The sequence below is a fragment of the Lepisosteus platostomus genome, chromosome 1 (assembly GCF_059453375.1).
Source record: "Lepisosteus platostomus isolate fLepPlt1 chromosome 1, fLepPlt1.hap1, whole genome shotgun sequence".
Lineage (NCBI taxonomy): Eukaryota > Metazoa > Chordata > Actinopteri > Semionotiformes > Lepisosteidae > Lepisosteus > Lepisosteus platostomus.
The window spans coordinates 53960808-53979626 of NC_142611.1; the positions used below are offsets into that span (position 1 = coordinate 53960808).

Sequence of the window (18819 nt, forward strand, 5' to 3'; positions counted from 1 at the left end):
ACAGTTCTAATTTCATCCATTTGTCAAACACATGATAGCCGTTTTATAAAAACTTTTTTAAAAAAGTTTAAAAAGTTACAACACCACTAGATCTTCCACAACGACATGGACATTAGCTCCACATCTCCAATTCCCTTGCTCACCAATATGTAGTGACTTGTCTAGATTCCAAAATATGGAAAAATAGAGCAGACTTCTGTAAATGAATTTTCTGGAACTTGCACATCAACCACTATGACCCTATGAGCACTATTAACAAAACATGGTTACTCTAAAAAAAAAACTAAAGACTCACCACAACCTTTTAAGTAGGAATCACTTCTTTCAGATGCACAAAGAAGAAAAGTAATGGCTGCCTAAAATGTAATATGAAATATTAGGGCATTTTTTGCCTTTGGCTCTTTGCTATGTTCAAACAGACATCTGTTGGTTTATAAAGGCTAATAAAAGAGCAGCCACACACAGTAAGGCAGGGAGGGAAAGGGAGTTTGTCACACAAGCTCCTACCACTTCTTCCACGCAAGTTCCCAAGAACAAATACCTCTGGCAAGGTGGAGTAGTATGTCCACACAGTACCCCGATGGGGAAATGCACTTGGCATTTCTCAGCTGCAGCTTCTGCCGAGCACAAACATTTCCTTTTTTTTCAGCTGGGTAGACATGCTGGCAGGCACAGGGTGAAGATCAACTCCCTTGCGGGCACCCAGTCAGTAAGCCAAGGTTCCAAATTTCTTACAAAGATTAGAATCACCTTAAAAATCCCATTTCTTGGCTAATTCAGCTCCAAAATACTTGTTTTCACCTGCCTACTTTAAATGTAGACCAAAGCGAGAAATAAAAATATAGAGGTGGAAAAAAATAAATCACCACAATTATTAAATAAGACGTGGTACATGAATATCTCAAACACTAAACTAATACAAAATCACCACCACACAGGGCCTGTTAAGAGCTGGAGTGTCCAATCCTACATGCACGACCAGTGCGTCTGCAGGATTTCATTCCAGCTCTTACAAAGCTAAAAACTAAAAACAGCTGTTTACTGGCAGACATTGCAGCCCTCCAGAACCTGGACTGGACACCCACCCCCTGAATTACAGTCACCAATCACCCTAGTCAGCATGTCTCTGGGAGGTGAGAAGAAAATGAAGCACCTAGAGAAAACTCACAGGCACACATGCCATCTGCACACACAAGGCACCCCAAGTATAAAACCACATCCAGGAGACAAGCACTCGGAGGAAGTGGTGCCGGCCAGCCCCTAACTATGACCCCCAATTCACACACTAAGCAAGATTACGATGTACGGGAGAGAACGGAGAAATGTGACTTTAAGAAGGAATTCTGTCCTTCATATAGAGGTAAAAATACTTTTAGTGTTTAAGTATAGCAAATATCCTCACTCTACTAGGATCCCCCCCCCCCCCAAATATCTGCTAAGTTATTTATCCCTCAAAAATTACAAAAAATTATAGATTTCTCAGGATAGGCCACAAACCAGTGCTAAAGTGATGAAGATGAATGGGTCTAGATTAATTTATTAAAATACCTATATGCAGGGAATAAGAGCAGTTAATCTGTTAACACATAAGAAGGGATCTATTTGTTCCCAGTCTTCCACAAAGATTACTTTACAATTTACTTTAAAATTGGCATTCATATTTTTATGGGTTTGGGGAATTTTCTGAATTTATACATCATTCATATTTTTATGTTAATTTGAAGTGCAATCTTTTTTCTAACTTTTGTCTGAAAGAAGAATGTTCGGCAAAATGACTTTTGAGATTAGCTTCTTTTTACTTAATATTCACAAACAAGTGTAAAAACCAAATTTGAAAAAGTCCTCCTTAACTGCAGATATTCAAGATTGCTGTTTCGATGGTCCCTTCACTTTGGTACATCATATTTTACAATCACACCTGAGTTACAAAATGGAATGTTGGAGCCTTCTTTATGCATGACCGAAGGTTTACCCAGTTTCACGTGTGGTCCCTTTACCCTTTAAAACATTCACCACATAAAAGTGGCATTATGACTAAGGGACGTGATTTGGCAAGTCATTGAAGTCTAAAGATCTTTTTATGCAGCATCATGTGTGGATAAACATGCTACGATGTCCTCTGATTATCGTTTCTCCCAGGTTTGGCGATGTGCTGATCTCTTAGGCGGTGTTACCTTTACAGACTGCCTATTCTAAATTAACCTCAAGGCACTTTTGCAATTGGAATATCCACAGGACCACAGCGGCTACAGAACCAGAAGCCTTGGCAAAGCCCAGACCTCCTGGTTGTGCAATGGACTGGCTGCGACCATGTATGCCCAAATGTAGCAAAAAGTTGGACTAGGACACTGGACCTCCTATGTCCTCTGGGTGAGGCTGAAAACACCGCTGTAAAATAAAATCCTCTTAGTAACATAAAATTGAGTGCGAAGTTATTTTCTCTTTTGTAGGAAGGGAAAACATTCCCAGTAATATTTTGCAACTCGGTGATTTTATATAAGGCCCTACCAAAAACACTGCCATGAAAAATGACACAGACCATGAAATCTCATCTCCTCTGTGAAATCGGGTCTGTTTTTTACTATGCTGAAATCCTTAATCAAAGAATGAATTGTATGAATTCAATGGTTTCACATTATCTGAGAACAGGGCAGCATGATGGCACAGCAGTTAGCAATAATGCCTCACAGAAACTGGGGCCCTGGGTTCACTTCCTGGGGTGCTATCTGTGTGGAGTTTGTATTTTCTCCCTGTTTGTATGGGATTCCTCCCACCATCCAAAGACATATTGGAAGGTTAACTGGCTTCTGGGAAAAGTGGCTTGTGCAAGTGTGTGCATGTTTGTGTCTGTGCATGCCCTGCGATGGACTTGGCGTATCCTGCCTTGCACCGTTTGCTTGCTGGTTCAAGCTCTGGCACCCCCCCAAACCTGTAGTGGGTAAGCAGAATAGAAAATGGATGGATGTGTATTCTGAGAATATTAGCCTTTTTAAGTTACACCTAATCATAAACGCTGCAATACGGCTTTCTGATTGACTTTTCAATGCAACAGATGTCCACGCAGAGCTCTACTCATTTAAAAATGAGTGGCCAAAATAAATCTAAAATGTTCTATGTTAATTAGGGCTCAAGACTGTATGAAAACATTTGGAAATTTAATTCTTCATGCTGATGCCGACATATGACCTATAACAATTTTATTCCTGTTCTTGGATTTTTACAAGAGTACCGCAGTTTGCCCATACTACAAGTCAATAGAGAGCAGAACCTAGTCAGCGTAGTGACACTGTATGACAACTAATCAAACCCTCTAGGTACAGAAAATGCTCATTTTGGACAGGTGTTTCCAGCACAGAGAGAGGGACAGGAAAGAGTAAAGTGGGGTGAAAAATAGTCCTCTCGAGCAGTTAATCAAGGTTTTGTGTAGACCCTCCTGACAGACAACAGCTAGTACAGCATGCACATGCAGAATGATGCACTTTTTGTCTGTGTACCACACAACAATGTAACAACTGCTTTCTTGAAACATGAGAATGTGACCATTATGATGTGGATGCCCTACCCAACCACTGAGCCTCATTGAACATTTATGGAAAAACATGTGGCATCTAGTGCTGAGAGACCAGAGGACAGAGACATGCTTGGCTGTTCCTCTAGGAGAGGAACCTCACAAGAAAATATCTGCAATTTGACGCAAAGGATATGTTGCAGATGTTCTGCCTTTAATGGATGGTGGCCATGTATGCTACTAGACTGCAACAAAATTAGCTCTCACGGAATTCAAGTATTAATGACGTGTAACTGTTCAGATATATGTTGGTGAACCTGATAAAAAAGATTTAAAATTCAGTGTATTAATTTTGCCTGTCTGCAGGGATCAGGTCACCTAGAAAGTAATCCCCCTGTCCTGTAGAACAGAAAATAAGCTTCCTCTGACTCATCACAGATGGAGCAAAGCTAAACAAACTTATCAAAGGTTGGTTTCCCTCTAACTGGAAGCAAAATCATTCAGGTAAAGTCTTCTTACTTGGGAGCATCACTAAAGTTCAACAGACATCCACAGCTGGGAGAGGAAACTTAGAAAACGTACAGCTGCAGTGGGACTAAGTGTGTTTTTTTAAGCAACAGGCCTAGATCTCCTTGCTTTGCATTGCAAAACATGTTGAAAGACCTGCTTTAACAAGACCCCTGTCCAAGGTTTAATCAGTAGTAATGCTCATTTACATTCCAGTGGCTAAAATGAAAGCTCACATAATAAAATGTCTATAGCAAATTGCAGTATTAAAGGCAAAATTAAAGGGAATCCAAGAAAAACTATACCTATTTTTCTTGCTATGGAAAATAGACCTGGACCATCATTTTAGTCAACAAGATCCAAAACCATGGAGTCTTGTATAAGTTATACCAAATTAATTACCTGTTCCAACAGGTTATATAAAATGTTTAATAATGACCCACAGTACTGCAATGGCCACTGGCAAGAAGCTGGAAAAGTAGCAATGTAGCTCCTCTCCTGATACAGTTGTATAATTCAGAAAGATTTTTAACTAATTCAAATGATTCCGGGGCAGTTAATTACAACAGCAAACCTACAAACTGAACAATACTGTAGGAAACAAGAAAAAATAAAGTGTGTTCTTTAGAGTAAGCTTAGAAAACAAGAAGAAACATGGCTAGTGTCCACAATATCTTACAGTAATAGAAGTGTATGATGCTCAAAATACCTACAGCCTTTCCTGACCAGAATCTCTTTAATCCACCTTTATGGTACCATAAAAATGGACTTCATAGTTGTGGCAGTTTTAAGTGCAGTGTGTCAGGCCAAAAGCTTCCTGAAATTTCACAGTGCAGCAGATCAGTTGCTAGCTGATCATAGTCTTTTTTTTTATTCAAAGACCTGCGGTGGTTCTTGTGCTTGACAGAAAAATAAAGTTATTTCAGATAGTCGAAGACTGAACCCCAGCCCCCACACACCAGATTATTCAGCAGGGCTGCAGCAGTATTTAAAGAGGAAACCCGTCGCTTATGGGGTAACAGGAAAAAGCGGAAGGAAGGGTCACGTGTATTTACATTTTGTTTCGAGTGACTGATCGACAAGTACTTGATGAAAAGAACACAAAAACAGACACTTAGAGTATTAAGCGTTATGAAATGTTGAGAAAAACACTGATTGTAAAAAATCCATCATTCAAAACAGCACTAGCAAAGAAAATAAAGTATTTGTATCGTCTTTGTAATTTATAATCAGCACAAATAAACCTATTATTTGTAAATATCATGTAAAAATCAGAATCAGTTTTTTAGGGTGATGTGTTGTCTGGTTTTTACACTAATCTGTAGACTATAGGAAACATTTTCCAATATCTAAAACCTGCAATGAAACCACATTAACACTAATTTGTTGATCTTAATCTTTTCAGTTAAAAACAATTTTTAATACTTTCAGAAAACATTCATTTTACCCTATCTGCATAAGCTGCCAGCAACATGCTGTGGTGGAAATGACTATATTCTCCTCACAAAGAAAAGGAACAATAATTCTATTTATGTAACAACTCCAAGATGCACATCAATACTCTATTGAAGGAGGTATCAAGGGGTGATCTAGTTTGTCCATTATCTCACTAATTGTTTTCCAGTGAGAGTAAAATAGTACAATCTTTAAGTGTCATCAATGAAAATAATTCTTGAAGAAACAGCAATATTCCAGAAGTACTAGCACCCATACTCTGAGAAAATGCCTACAGAGAAATCATATGGTTAATAACTAGCGATTGCCCAGGCTATACCACAGCTATGTCATGGCCTGGTGAAGCAGTGAAAAGGCACCTTGTTGATCACATGTGGACTAACCTTGATCAATACTCATGAAAGCATTACTGTAAAGCACTTCTCATGATGTACTACGGATTCTATGCTAGCTCCAATATCCAGTAGCCCTAGAGTTCAGCCCTTTTTCTGACCACATCTGCACATAAACAAGAAAAAGGAAAAGATAACATAGTACTATAATACTAAATACTATATTGTTCTATGTTATTTATGTTTTATGCATGGCCTTGGAACAAATGGCCATTTTTCACAAAGGTTATTTAGTTGTTACTCAGTAGTTTGACAATTCATTCCCCTCCCCCTTATGCCTAACATAACATACATACACATAGCTTTGTAGAGTTATAATCAAATAACTCCAATAGTACCCAAGAGCAATATGGAATTGTTTAATATGGCTACAAATATTCCTTAAAAATGTTTGCCTTAACCATTTCAATACGAATTAGTGTGCAATTAAAATATAAAGAAATAGAACATACAAAATTGAAACTTGTTATTCAAGCATTTTAGCTAAACTGCCATTCAATAGTAATTAGCCAGGAAAGTTCTAGCAGGTACATTCTACCACAAATGTTTAACGTCCCAAGTACTGTGCTGACACAGAAATGAACAAAAAACACATCCCGTCCCCATTTACTATTGGAAATACCACATTTCAAACAGAAAGTTGATTGGACCAGAAAGAAGGTGACATTTAGGTTTACATCAGCACCTCTTTAAAAACCAAACAACTATAAGGATCCATTTGAGTAACACTGCTTAATTATTCATTCTTCTTCGTCAAAAATGAATTGTACAATTCTCAAATGTTTTAGCAGAGTTCCAGTATTCTGAGGGTGTTGGGTGAGAAAAATGTGAATGGAGTGGGGAATATTTTTAGACTTGATTTTATTACTTAGGAAAATAAGAAGTTCACCAAAAAAGGTGTTTCAGCAATTCTGGGCAACCTGATCATCTCCACCAGCTTTAATTGATCACAATTGTATTTCCTGGTATGCATCCATCATCAGAAAGACATTTATTCCTAGTGAGGGAGACAGCAATGTGAAATCTATTTCAGAGTGGAAGGTGGGATTACACCCTGGACAGGAAGCCAGTCCATTAGGAGGGCACAACATACACACAAAATGGGAACACTCAAAAGACACCGATTAACCAATCCAGTATGTCTTTGAGAGGTGGAAAGAGTCCAGAGCATCAGAGAAATCCAAGTAAACACAGGGATAAAATACAAGCTCCATACACAAGGTGCCCTGGGCAAAAACCTAACACAGGTCCTACAAGCTGTTAGGCCGCAGAGCTATTAACCATTCCACTCCTGGTAACCAAGGAGAACAAATTCACAAAGCATGTAGGTTCATCATTCTGTAGCCTGTGGTAAAATAATGGTATTCTGCCTGGGGAAGCAATCGGATAAAGTAAGGTAATCAATTGTCAAACGCATCTGAATTCCCTTCAACCACGCCCAAACCAGAAATTAGTTTGATATGTTTGGGGATGTGGGTAATTTACTTTGATCTTATTTACTTTATGGTGCTATTCCCGATTATCACGGACAGCTTCAGAAAGTCAAGGTTCGGCCCAATTAGAAGACTTCTACCATTGTCTGAGAGCTGAGGAAAACAATGCAGTTGCTACAGATGAAACGTGCAACTGTCACCTATTCTAACAAAAAGCTTTTCCTAGACTTGTACAAAAGAGTTCCTTCTACAACGATGAGATTGCCATAACCGTGACTTCAGTTGCAACTTGTCATGGAACCAAACATCTTAAAATGAGAATAAATTATAACAGTGAACTCTAGAGCTACAATGACTTCTGACCAAATTCTTACAGTTTGAGTTAACACATTAATTGATTTTGGAGTGAGAGAAACAAAACTAACACCAATTTCCACAACTGTACAAAAACAGATTGTGAGAACAGTACGTTCACATTTTCATAGCGGTTTCGCAATCCTGCAAAGTCATCGCAAAAAGCCTCAAAGATTGTCTAAAATTCTCAGTGAGCCTGACAGTCAAGGTTGCATTTCAGAAAAGTAAGAAAAACTGACTTTAAAAGTAGTTTATTCACTTCCTCTAGAGATAACAGTAATGGTGTTTGTCCTGGTCAGGAAAAACCACATAAATATGCCAATTTTCTAATGAATTAATGTTCACACTCAACAGTCACAGACCAGACAAATCACAGTTTTCTTTTTAGTGAAATTAATATTCTCAATACAGCTTTTATGAAAATAGGTTATTCTTGGTTGTTTCAGCAAGGTTGAAAGGTACAAATGAATCATTTTCTACTAAAGCAAGTGAGTAAACTCTTAACCGTTGCTCCAATTTCAATTTGATTTTTTTTTAAAGAGAAACATTTATAATTAAAGTCCCAAGATCAAGTCAAGACTTAAAATCAAGCTACAATTTAAATATGGCGATTGACTAATTGCCAATAAAACAACCCCAAAGCCAATTCAGCTATAACAGATTTAAAGCAATGTGAACAGCTGAAATTTAAAATTAAAATACTGAAATTTAGCGTCCATCCAAAGAAAACAGTGGAAAAACAAGTTTCAGTAAAATGTGAGTATTGTTGAAATTACGATTCTGTGTTCCGATTTGCCTTTTGTTGTGAATTGGTCAGAGACAGCTCAGCTGTGGAAGTGGCATGAGGCAAATTTCCTTTACCATCATTTTGAAATGTTTGAGAACATTTAGAGTTAAATCAAACTATTCTAGAGCTGTTGACAAAGGGAAATCTATAAAAAGATGCAGCTCACACTTTGCTTGCCTAATGACAAGGAAAAAGCGGCGGTTTACACAGCTGAACTTGGCCACAACTGCAGCTGCAGGTAAACCACACTACAAAAGGACCTATCCCAAAGTCTGAGGGCCTGTGCTACAGGTCTCCGCAAGTACAGAAAATGCTCGCAAACTTCTCCAAAAGGCAAAATTGCTTCTAATGAATTTGAAAATTAAAATGCACTGCAACTTCTGATTAATGTCAATGGATATTTGGAAAGCTCCTTCAGGGGGCCCTTTGCCAATTGCTTTTTAAAGCCTGTAAATGTAACAAAAACAAAGATTTCAACATTAACAGTTGCAACTTTCAGGAGTTTTATATGATGGGTTTGACTTATGAAGCAACCCCTTTAACAAAGTGATAGTGTGATACAGTCTTTGTAAAACATAATTTAAAGTGGGCACACCTTTAACACCCCACTGCTATTCCACATTTTAAAACTCTTGGCTATTTAATTATTTGAATCCACTTTCAATGCCCTGAAAATATTTCCAATCAAAAAAATTAAGACAAGGAAGGCTCCCACCAACTGCACTCTAGAACTTGGACTGAACATGTTTTACAAGTAGCAGGAAATTCAAAATACAATACAGCACGGTCAATTACACATTCTGGTTTGAAGTGACTTAAGAAACCTGTCCACTCCTCATTTCTAAACAGATAAATGAATCTTTACAAAAGGTTCCTACAGCAGACGCTCGGGCCCAATTTTCAGTATCCCACTGTTGCGCCAACCTTGTGCATGGAGTACTGGTATTTAAATGACTACATGTCATCCACACATGAGTAAACACGGAATTGCAATGTTAGTTGCGAAACTCTATTAACCAGGCTGGAGATGTCAAAATGATACCAAATAGTGGTTCTGTGGACAGACTTTTTAAATACCATTATGATACCCTAGGATTTAAAGGACACTCCTGTGAGGTGTCTGCTTTCAGACAACACTTTAAAGAGTCCCAAGATTTCTACTCCGTGTACTTCAGGTAGACATTTCAGAAATGCTTTGGCAGAAAATAGGCTATCAAAACCCAGTCATTTCAGGAGTTTTTAACCGGTTGCCCTCTGCTTGAGTCTGATCTGATTACCCACCGAATTTATTCGAAACAGAGGATTTTCATGAACTTGCCACAGAAATTTCACAGAAAGCATCAACCTATTTAATTCCTAGACAACTCCTATATAAGCATAGAACAAAGCAACTAGACAACGAGCTAAAAGATGTCAAATTATATTTTCAATAGAAGAAAAAAAACATAAAATAAAAGTTGGATCTCTCACAGGGTGTTCGACGCCTCACTTCAATCGGTTTGCCTTGTGTTAAAAGAGGACATAGCCAACAGCATCCGTCATTTGGCTAATCGTTTCTGACCCCAAGGTTTTTCCTAGCATTTCCACTCTCCTTTAGCATTTCTACACCTCAGTTCTTGAACACATAAAGTATGAATTACAAGTTGAGCATTTTACCTGTCCAAGAAAATGAGTCCACAAGTGATTTTTCCACCTCAGTAAAACTCAAAATCATAGCACAACCGTGCACCTAGGCATTTTTCTTCACCATCTTTCAAAATCTTCAACACTTCACGCTGGAACTTTCTTTTGTCCCTATTTTAAATCGTGTGGCGTCATCTACACCCCCACCTCCTTTTCCCACCCCCAAACTTTCTAAGCATGAAGGGGTTAATGGTGGACCGTGGGTTCCATGAACATTCCAGTCTAATGAAAAATTTGGTTCACATGCAGAATAGCACCTACGCTTTTTTTCAAAAATACATATTATCTTGAATGACCGCATTTCCACATGTGAGGGGTACAATCACGGCGCGTCCCCTCGACCCTTTGATTCCCCACTAAGCTGCACTTTTCAATAAAAAAATGACCCCGGTGTATAACTGCAGGGCCCGGCGTCGCCATACACACACAGCACCACCACACAGACACACACAACAACACGAACAGCATGCACATACCACCAAGAGAAAAAAGCTACAAAGAAAAAAAATACACAAGGATATGTTATGATAACCGACTACAGCGGACGAGCAATAACCTTTGCAAAATTCCCAGTTCGATTTTTTTCAAGTTTAAGCAACTGACCTGTTTCTGGGCAGAACAGTCCGCAGGATCTTGGGTTGAATCCGAGTTAAATCCACTTTCAGTAAAACAAAGAGGCGAAAATGTCCGGGCAATCCCGAAACAAACCGAGCGGGTACTCCGTGTTTGCTCCCGAGCATGCGCGGATGAAATGGTTGAGGGGGTTGTGAACAGTGAGCGGAGAGGTGGAAGCAAACAGGTTACCTAGTAGAAACAGTGGGGGAACAGCTGTGTTGCACTGCAATCACTTCTAACAGTGCTGTTAGAAGTAATTGCAGACTTCGAGAATTGTAAAAAAAAATATTTTAACACAGCCTAAAGTCTGTTTTGTTTTAGAGAACGAAAGGCACATGCCGCTACATGCATAAGATAATGATTCTGAAGTTGCCGAATTCTGGTACTGCCTTTGCAAACGAAACGAAGATTCAATAATTCTTTGAAAGATATCAATGTACTCTAATAAATTAGCTCACTTAATACAATTATTTTGACCTATAAAGTCAGGGCACTATGTAGTACATTCCACAGTTGTGCTTATTTTAAGAATGTTCACATATCCGTATATTGTCTTAAAACGTTATATAACGACCGTTACTCGCTTGCTAGTTATACAATTGGATATTGAGAAAAGAAAAGCAGAATACAAACAGAAAAACACCTAAACGTTGAAAACAGCTGAATCAGGCCAGCATGACCACAGGTATGAATGCATGTTTAAGCAGGTTCTTCTGCCCATGCCTACCATCTCGACATAATCTGAGAAAGTGTGACTCACCAGAATTGTATACCAAAGACTCACACCTGTACTGAAGATATTGAGAAGAAATCAGACTACTATGGAGATTTAAACTCCATGTCTAATGTAAAAGCACAAGTGGGAAAGGATAGGATAGTTGCCCAGGTGCTGTCTGAGTGCTGGAGTGAAAGTCCAGGAAGGACAGGATGTCTGAGCTAAGAGTGTGTGATGCTGAAGGCTTAGAGGAAGAAGGGTCGGTGGTTGAGTACTAAAGCACTGGTGCGCTACACCACTGTGCCATGACAGTCAGTAGTCAGGGTGCTCTGTGAAGTATTAAATTACATGTTTAATGTGCACTCATGGCACCGTAAACAGCAGTTTTGTCTGTTTCAACAGCTTCTTATATATGTTTGAAATCTTACCAGCTGAGAATGCTTGGCAGGTCCCTCATCATTTTCCATGCCAATTCACTGTGTGTATGTAATTCCCTGGGTACTGCAAATTTCCTCCCTCCTACAAAGGTATACTGACAACATTTCATTGATGATTCTAAGTTGTTCCTTTCTTCATGGCCCTGCAGAAGACTGGTGTACCAGAGGTAGGTTGTCACTTATTTTCTGCCCTGTTTGCTCTCTATGCTTTCAAGGTGAGCTCCAGGGTGCTGCAACACTCACCATTTCTAAATAAAAAAAATCCTCAAAAATGACCATGTTATTGTAACGCATACGGCCGACAGGCACTGTGTAAGAGCCGGCGTACCAGAGCAGGTGACGTCACCGCCCTTCCCTGTGATAGCAGGACTACAGCTACTGGGCTGTAGAGAGATCTCTCTTTGGCTCACTGGGCTGGGTTGCTGCAGAGAGACACGGGAGTCCCGGGTTCGAGCCTCAGTCGGGATGGGGCCGACCTAATGCGGCAAGGGTGCCCGTCTGAGCCCCCGTTGCCTTACATTATTATCACCTGATTTAAGCAACTCAACCACCTCACTACTACAAATTCTGTCATGCCTTCTGTGTTCAACACTAGGTAAAGACGTACACTATTTCTGTTTGTTGTTCTAACTGGCAGATAAAAAAACAAATTAAAAAACAATCATTTACTATTTGCAATACCACTTGTTCTCATTTTCCCCTATAAGTCAACAGATGTGTAGTCAAGATATCCTTCTGAGCTGTTATTGTTGAAGTTTAAATAGCAATGCTAAAACAACTCTTCTTCTGACAGCCTGTTTCCCAAAAAAGTTTGCATCTAACTGTGTTGTATGCATCCTCATTCTCATTATTTAGCCAAATCTCTGTTATATCTGTCATATCTCTATCTTATACAGTATATACAGTACAAGATTCTTGATCTAACACTTAATGTTTAGTGTTTTAAGACTTTACATGAGCATTTCAGCTTATTTGTACCTTTCATTTGTCTAGCTCTTTTGATTTGTCTTATTGTTTACTGAGATTAATTTCTGTATCAGATGCCTCTTTGTCTCATTTGTGTCATATTAACTATGTTCCTGTTCTTATTTATGATTTCCTGGGTGTTCTTTGTTTTGTAAAATTTGGCCTTCCATAAACTTCTGTCTCCCAAGTTCCTCAGTTTAGTACTCACATGATTAAACTTCCTGTTATCATATGAAAATCCACATATGTGTCTAAGCATCCAAAAGCACAATATTTCCCACATAATATCAAAAAGTACATTTTATCTATTCATCCTAATTTGTTTTACATCTTTGAAAAATACTGCAAAACGCAACTGTTGAGTGCTGCATATCTAATGCAGGCCAGTACACCTAATACTAACAACAAAGATTGCTTTGGTGCACAGTTACTTTCACTGTGTTCTATCAGAAGGAATGCATCACAAAAAGCCTTTTATTCTGTAAAGTCTTTGTGCACATACAGTTTGTCCCATATAATGATTCAGCACACAAGGTGGTAACATTATTTAAACAAATCTACTTTAAGAAAATCTTTTTCAGAGCAATTTACTCCAGAAATGAATTTACAAATGAATTTATCAGGTCTATATTTAAAGTTCTTCTGCAGTACAGCAGTCATCAAATGTGCACATTTAAACAATAAACAAAAAAGCCTTCATGCTACTGTTATAGTTTTCTTGCACTCTGATCCAGGCCCACTAAGGATAAGGTTTTCACCATAACTTGCTTTCTTTATATAATAATGAGAGTAGATGTAGGGGAAAAAGCTGCCCTGAGAAAATTGTCACACGTGAGAAATACAAGACAACGATTCTTGATAAAAATGCTTATTATTGCTCCTTTTCAGGTTTAAATGGAATTAGAGGCAATTTATTTCCGAGGACAAGTGGGTACTGGGGCAAATAGTGTTCAAAGTCACATTTGTAACTCCAATTTCCTAATGAGATGTTTCACTCCTGCATCAGACTTTGCAATCTGCATGTCTGAAAAATTCATCAATGTTATCCTTTAAGGATCCATGCCCCCAAAAAAGTCCAGTAATATACAAAAATACAGTAACTTGACTATATCACTGCTTATTGCCTAAGCATAAAATCCTAATGTACTTTTTATATATAAATAATGAAGTCACAACAGAGGTGCATTTTGTGTCTCTTAATGACTTTACTGTATTTATAGTAATAACAATTCTAATAGAAGGATTCCATCTGGCAGTGTTCTACACAGCGCTGACATCTGCCTTGCTTCCCCTGAGGCTGAAGAGTCAGTCCTGATACATGCACTGCAGAGGAGGCTGCAGGTTTACACAGAGGTGCACAGGTGAGATACATCTGAAATTCTGTCTGGATCAGCGTCAACTTTGTTCAAAGTGTATGCAATTACTGTATATAGTATACCACTGTTGAATTGTGGATTGTGTTGAAAATAAAATTCACAAATTTTTCTGTATAAATATATCTTACTTTGAAAAGTGTTTTGATCCTAACTCTAAACTACTTAGTTCCACCTGCAAAGAGTTTCATTGTCTAAAATGCTTAGTTGAAGCTGAATTTGGGGGGACATGTACTGTATATTATTAGTAATACTTTTACCATTTACAGTAAATCTTATTGAACAAAACAGGAATTAATGGGTTAACAATGACAAAATGATATCACTGCACTATTTGATCTTTATGTCAAGGTTTTAGTTCAAGTTTGTGTTGTACCTATAAATATTAGTATGCTTCTAAATACATGTGGATATAAAATGGCCATGGAATTCAATGTTCTCAGCAAATACTTGTCCGGTAAAAAGAGTCCTGTGTGAAACATCATATCACTTTCAGTTTAACATGATGACAACATAAAAACCATTGCTTCTACTGTACATTGAGTGTGTTGGTCAAATTTTATGTGAGGGCAATGTTTTGGCAGGAAATTATGCAAAGTAGCTAATTATGTCATATTTTGCATTTTTGAACAGAGGATGGAGACAATACCCAAACCAAGGCACAAAATTACTTTTAACATTTGAATGTTTTTGCTCTATGTTATTAGAACGGAGCAGTAACTAATCATTCCACTCCTTAGCTTGTATCATTCATCAGTCAGGAGTGCCTTACAAGGAGTGCTTACTTATGAGGCAGTGGAATATGCTCAGGATCTTTTTACATCTCAGAAACAAAGCAAGTAATAATTTCTTACACTTATATAGCGCTTTTCTGGACATTCCACTCAAAGCCCTTTACAGGTAATAGGGACTCCCCTCCACCACCACCAATGTGCAGCATCCACCTGGATGATAAAAAATAAATTAGAACATTATTGATCCCCTTGCTTGTTTAGACTTTTATTTAGCTTTAAGGGTACTGTTTCAATAACTTCAACTTATAGAACTTTATACAATCTCTTGTCAACCTTTTGACTGAACTGCTATTACTAGTTGTTTTTGATGAACACACTGAGGTGGGAATAACATTGTATCAGATATTCCCACATTTTTTCCTTCTGCTGAGGTCCAATTAGTTACATTGTCTCAAATGACGGTTAATTATGCAACTATAAAATTGGTACAGCTTTGATACCAATTACAAATTCCATTTGATCCTTTAAGAACTGAAAGCAAAGTAATAAATATTCCTTTAGATTGAAATCTGAAATAAATTATCCTGTGAATAAGAACTCAGCTAGGGCAAAAAGCAGAAGACAACAACCGGGAACCAGTTCTGTAGAAGGTGTAGTCCTTCTGAAGAAAAGTTAAACCAGGGTCCTAACTTCTTGATCATTAAAGATCCCATGGCACTGTTTGTAAGAATAATGGTTTTAACTCTGATGTTGTGCTTTTATTATCTTTTTATTATTTGAGTTTGTTCAATCTGGTCTGCATAATATGTTCTCTTAATTTATTTCTTAAAGCAATTTCTCACTCCACCTGATCTACTGTGTAGTGGGGCTGTTGGCACATAATGACTGCTACATTTTAGCCAAGAGTGCTTTGCTCCTCAGTGGTGGACGAAGTAGATCCCTTCCTATTTGCAAGGAGGTTTTGTATGTTTTCAATGAAATTAAAAAAACTGTGAGTCACACTGGGCATTGTGTCACAACAGAAATGCTCAAAACAATATATACATTTTGCAGTGTGTGATACTTAATTAAAACTCCATTAGCAGAATAGATTAATTACATTGTTAATAAATTATATATACTATTAATATTCATTATTAATTATTTTTAAACTTGCAGACCAAAAACAACCCAAAATAACATATACAAATTAAACCAAAAGATGTTACTTGATAGCATAATCACTGAATACATTTGAGATCCTTTCCCAAAGCCAGGATCTCAAACTTTCTTTGTCCTTGTATGGTAATATCTATTTCAATAAAAGTAGAAATAATCTTTATAATGATAATGTTTCTTTATTAGCCCTATACAATTTCTTGCATTAGGAATTCATCTTTTCGCATACCCCAGCTTTTCTCCATGGAGACACAGACAGGGAGAGAAGCTTGGGGTCAGAGCACAGGGGCAGCCATTGTATAGCACCCCTGGAGCAGTTAGGGTTAAGGGCCTTGCTCAGGGGCCCAACAGAGTAAGATTCCTTTGCCAGCCACAGGATTTGAACCAGCAACCTTCCAGTCACAGGCGCAGATCCTTAACCACAGAGCCACCGCTTTTATGCTACCATTGCAATCTTTAAATCTACTTTAAATCTGTTTTAAAAAATTAACTTAATGCTGTAAACTGAACTCAAACAGCACTTTAAACAGGAGATTGCACTATGACTGACAAAGCCTTTAGATGTAATCTTTGAGATTAGGGTTAAATTATCGGTTCCTTCTTTGCATTGATTTATTTAAAATGATACTATTATTAAAAATGATACACTAATACTCCATGAATCTGATGCTCACTGTCTTGCAGCCCGTCAAAAGAAGACCACCTGAATATAAAATTGAAAATGTTCAAATAACATTGAAAATAATGTACTTTAAACACCGCAACATGCACACAATATCAACATGTTTCTTCAAGTAGTTGGGGAACTTGAATTTTCAGTAATAACCATCCAATTCAATTGCTTTTCCAGAATATCTAGACAATGACACTGATAGGTCTATGAATATTTGCCCCCCCAAGGGTGCTGTTAAATTCTATGTACTAGGTGTTACTGATAAGAAGTGGGAAATTCTTTATAGAGTTCATTCTTGAATCACCAGCACTAGCTTTTTCTACCTGCTTTTAAAATATACTCAGTGTTTTTTCCTCTCACAGTTTTGAGAAAATGGGTAACCTGAAAATAGTTTTGTTTTATTACTTGAAAATAACTATACATTATATTGTTTTTTATTGTACCATGTAACTTGTACTAAATGATGTAAACATTCCATGGGTTAATTGGTTCTGCATCGATTTACACAAGGCACTTTGACATATGTACAATGGTGGCCATGGATTTAATGGTGAATGATTAATCCTTTTGAATCGGGGCTCTTCTGGACCAGGGCTGCTGGTCGAAGGCTGATATGTCTGCAGATTTACATCTTTTTTCAAAGCACTAGCATATGAAGGGCCAGGAAAGAAAGAAATTAACGAGTAATGAGTTGATATCAGTCTTTAAGTATTGGTCTTTAAGAACCGACTTAGAAGAAAAGCCTGCAACTGCAACTCTTTTGTACCTGGACTGGACACTGCTTGTCATAACATAAGCCAGGGGTCGTCATTCCAGCTCAGCTCTTAATGATCCCAATCAGCTCTTTATTGGCATAATTTGACAGCTTTAACTACTTCTCTCAGCTATTCAGGTGCTGGGGCTTCCAAAAGATCTAGATAACCTGCAGACACACCAGCCCCTCAGGACCAGGAATACTGGAGGTTCCTGAGTCAAGCTTTGCATCTCTGTCTGTTTTTGTCCCTCCAGTCTGAGTCATCTCTCAGAACACACCTGTATCAGTTCACCTTCATCATGTCTGATCTCTTTCCTTCATGATAATTCATTCCTCTGTAGTAATTTACCATTCAAGCATCTTCCCTCTTTCAGACCAAGTCCTCCCACCATTAAAAGAATGAGGTTCTGATCCCACACATAATAACAAGCATTGGATTTTCCTACATTTCACATACCTTTCATCACTATGCTATTAATGCTATGCCATCATCAGCTTTCTGACTGAGCGGTAAATGGGCACTCTAATTTAAGGAGAATGTGGCTGACTGGATTTTTAGCAAGACTTTATCAGCCAGCTTTCCACCAGAGGCCGTTAAAAATAAATAGACACACTGTACCCATGACACTGGAGTAACATCCAAGTTAAATTACTTATCTGAAAAAATATGAAAAATACCAGAGAAAGATAGAAATTCTAATGTTGTAGAACTTAAGTGTGCTAACATTAAGCTCCAGCAATGATGAGACCAATAAGGTTTTCAGGTGGAACAATGCCTGATCAGGTCACCTTTAAAAAGGCCTTAATTCAAAACTTAGGTCACTGAAAGAAAAAGGCCACACATAGTCAATTTTCTGTGAATTTCATAATGCCTCAAATGTCACCAGAAGCAAGGGAGAGGGCCACTGGCATGCTGCAGGCAGGCATGTCATGTGCCAGCATTTCCAGACACTATGGAGTAAGAGAAGGTTTCAGCAGATCAGCAGGACAAACGACCGTCCAAAATCCGGTCGCCCTCATGTGACCACACCACAGCAGGACCGACACAACAGACTGTCAATCTGAGAGATCATTTCAGATCTGCCACCCTTACTGCTGCTGAAACTGCAGGCAGACACAATGCCCACATCAGTGACAGGACAGTGAGGCTCCATGCTGCTGGCCTTAGAGCAAGGCGACCTGTCAGAGGCTCTCTGCTCACACCTCCTAGACGTCACACCTGACTGGCTTGGGCCAGACAGAGGCTGTGATGGACTCGTCAGCAGTGGCATCAGG

The 18819-nt window shown here is 38.3% G+C and overlaps 1 protein-coding gene across 1 annotated transcript in view; it reads right to left on the reverse strand.

Annotated features, from left to right (window-relative positions):
* The window catches only part of pcgf3 (polycomb group ring finger 3), a 75180-nt gene extending 64324 nt beyond the window's left edge, over positions 1-10856 (reverse strand). The window contains exon 1 of the mRNA XM_088632249.1: positions 10723-10856. The gene's annotated coding sequence lies outside the window, so the exon portion shown is untranslated. The remainder of the gene's footprint in view (positions 1-10722) is intronic.
* Between the last annotated feature and the right edge of the window lie 7963 nt (positions 10857-18819).